Source organism: Dromaius novaehollandiae, unplaced genomic scaffold (assembly GCF_036370855.1).
Source record: "Dromaius novaehollandiae isolate bDroNov1 unplaced genomic scaffold, bDroNov1.hap1 HAP1_SCAFFOLD_217, whole genome shotgun sequence".
NCBI lineage: Eukaryota > Metazoa > Chordata > Aves > Casuariiformes > Dromaiidae > Dromaius > Dromaius novaehollandiae.
Genome location: NW_026991334.1, coordinates 86 through 2962, shown reverse-complemented (window position 1 = coordinate 2962; position 2877 = coordinate 86). Strand labels below are relative to the sequence as shown.

Here is a 2877-nt window from a genome sequence, read left to right as displayed (position 1 = left end):
CCCCCCAATCCCCCCCAGGCGCCTTCTCTGCCCCACAAGTGCCCCCCAGGCCCCCTCCCTGCCCCCTAAGTGCCCCCAAGGGCCCCCCCCAGCCCCACAAGTGCCCCCCAGGGCCCCCCAATCCCCTCCAGGGGCCCTTCCTGCCCCCTAAGTGCCCCCCAAGCACCTTCCCTGCCCCCTAAGTGCCCCCCCAGGCCCCTCCCTGCCCCCTAAGTGCCCCCCCAGCCCCCCAAGTGCCCCCCCCGTACCGGGGGCAGCAGCTCGGCCTCGGCCTCCGCCAGCAGCTCCAGCTCCCGCGCCGTCACCTCCGGCAGCTCCGCCTGCCCCACGGCCGCGCTATGGGGCGGCCCCACGGCAAGGGGGGGGCCATAACCCCCCCATGGGGCGGCCCCACAACCCCCCCCGCCGCTGTGGGGCAGCTCTGATGCTGCCCTGCCGTGGGGCAGCCCCCAAAGCCCCTGCTATGGGTCAGAGCTCTGCTATGGGGCAGCCCCCAAACCCCATGCTATGGGTCAGAGCTCTGCTATGGGGCAGCCCCCAAAGCCCCTGTTATGGGTCCAATCCTCGCTATGGGGCAGATTCCCCCCCCGATATGGGTCAAGGTGCCGCTATGGGGCAGATCCCCCGCTATGGGGCAGCCGCAAGCCCCCCACTATTGGTCAGGGCCCCGCTATGGGGCTGATCTCTGCTATGGGGCAGCCTCCAAACCGCCTGCTATGGGGCAGGGCCCCGCTATGGGGCAGATCCCCCCCAATATGGGTCAAGGGGCCTCTATGGGGCAGATCCCTGCTGTGGGGCAGCTCCAACCCCCCTGCTATGGGTCAGGACCCCGCTATGGGTCAGGGTCCACCCCCAACCCCCCCGCTATGGGGCAGGACCCCGCTATGGGGCAGGGGGCCCCCCCAAACCCCCTGCTATGGGGCAGATCCTCCCCCAAACCTCCCGCTATGGGGCAGGGCCCCGCCGTGGGGCAGCCCCAACCCCCCCGCTATGGGGCAGGGCCGCACTATGGGGCAGGGTGCCCCCCCCAAACCCCCTGCTATGGGGCAGATCCTCCCCCAAATCTCCCGCTATGGGTCAGGGCCCCGCTATGGGGCAGCCCCAACCGCCCCGCTATGGGGCAGGGCCCCGCTATGGGGCAGCCCCAACCCCCCCGCTATGGGTCAGGGCCCCGCTATGGGGCAGGGTGCCCCCCCAAACCCCCCGCTATGGGGCAGATCCTCCCCCAAACCTCCCGCTATGGGTCAGGGCCCTGCTATGGGGCAGGGTGCCCCCCCAAAACCCCCCCCGCTATGGGGCAGATCCTCCCCCAACCCCCCCGCTATGGGTCAGGGCCCCGCTATGGGGCAGGGTGCCCCCCCAAACCCCCCGCTATGGGGCAGATCCTCCCCCAACCCCCCCGCTATGGGGCAGGGCCCCGCTATGGGGCAGCCCCCAACCCCCCCGCTATGGGTCAGGACCCCGCTATGGGGCAGGGTGCCCCCCCCAAACCCCCCGCTATGGGGCAGATCCTCCCCCAACCCCCCCGCTATGGGTCAGGGCCCCGCTGTGGGGCAGCCCACCTCGACGGGGGGCGGCGCCAGGGGCTCGGCCTCGCGCAGCGTGATGGCTTCCGGCGGCACCGTCAGCGGCGGCGCTGGGGGGGGGGGGGGGGAACGGGGGGGCGGTCGGGGCGCCGTGGGGCAGCCCCTGCCCCCCCCCCACAACCCCCCCAGCCCCACACTTGGGGGGCGGCTCTTACCTGGGGGCAGCGCGGGGGGGGCCTCCTCCAGCAGGTGCCGCACCTGGGGGGGGGGGGAGCGGGGGGCAGGGGGACCTGGGGGGCACTTGGGGGGCTGGGGGGCACTTGGGGTCCCAGGGGGACAGTTGGGGGTCCCGAGAGGGGCTCAGGGGGGACTTGGGGGGCTGGGGGGGCGCTTGGGGGTCCCAAGAGGGACTTGGGGGGGGGCTTGGCGGTCTGGGGGGCACTTGGGGGTCCAGAGAGGGGGTTGGGGGGCACTTGGGGGTCCCAGGAGAGGCTGGGGGGCACTTGGGGGTCTGGGAGGGGTTTGGGGAGGACTTGGGGGTCCCGGGGGGGGCTCTGGGGGCACTTGGGGGTCCCAGGGGGACAGTTGGGGGTCCAGAGAGGGGCTCAGGGGGGACTTGGGGGGCTGGGGGGGCACTTGGGGGTCCCGAGAGGGACTTGGGGGGGGCTTGGGGGTCTAGGGGGCACTTGGGGGTCCAGAGAGGGGGTTGGGGGGCACTTGGGGGTCCCGGGAGAGGCTGGGGGGCACTTGGGGGTCTGGGAGGGGTTTGGGGAGGACTTGGGGGTCCCGGGGGGGCTCTGGGGGCACTTGGGGGTCCCAGGGGGACAGTTGGGGGTCCAGAGAGGGGCTCAGGGGGGACTTGGGGGGCTGGGGGGGCACTTGGGGGTCCCGAGAGGGGCTCAGGGGGGGACTTGGGGGTCCTGGGGAAGCACTTGGGGGTCCAGAGAGGGGGTTGGGGGGCACTTGGGGGTCCCAGGAGGCACTTGGGGGTCCTGAAAGGGGGTTGGGGGGCACTTGGGGGTCTGGGGGGGGGAAATGGGATATTTGGGGTGGTTTTGGGGGGATTCGGGGGGTTTTGGGGTCCCTGGGGGTGCCGGGGGGGTTTTGGGGGGAATTCGGGGGGTTTTGGGGTACCTGGGGGTGCCGGGGGGGTTTTGGGGGGAATTCGGGGGGTTTTGGGGTCCCTGGGGGTGCCGGGGGGGTTTTGGGGGAATTCGGGGGGTTTTGGGGTCCCTGGGGGTGCCGGGGGGGTTTTGGGGGGAATTCGGGGGGTTTTGGGGTCCCTGGGGGTGCCGGGGGAGTTTTGGGGGGAATTCGGGGGGTTTTGGGGTCCCTGGGGTGCCGGGGGGGG

At 72.7% G+C, this 2877-nt stretch overlaps 1 long non-coding RNA gene across 1 annotated transcript; it reads right to left on the bottom strand.

Annotated features, from left to right (window-relative positions):
• Positions 1–255: 255 nt before the first annotated feature.
• LOC135325880 (uncharacterized) lies at positions 256–1800 on the bottom strand. Its single transcript, XR_010386606.1, has 3 exons — positions 1742–1800; positions 1563–1636; positions 256–320 (listed from the first exon to the last, which is right to left on the bottom strand). It is a non-coding gene; the product is annotated as an uncharacterized LOC135325880 (long non-coding RNA).
• Between the last annotated feature and the right edge of the window lie 1077 nt (positions 1801–2877).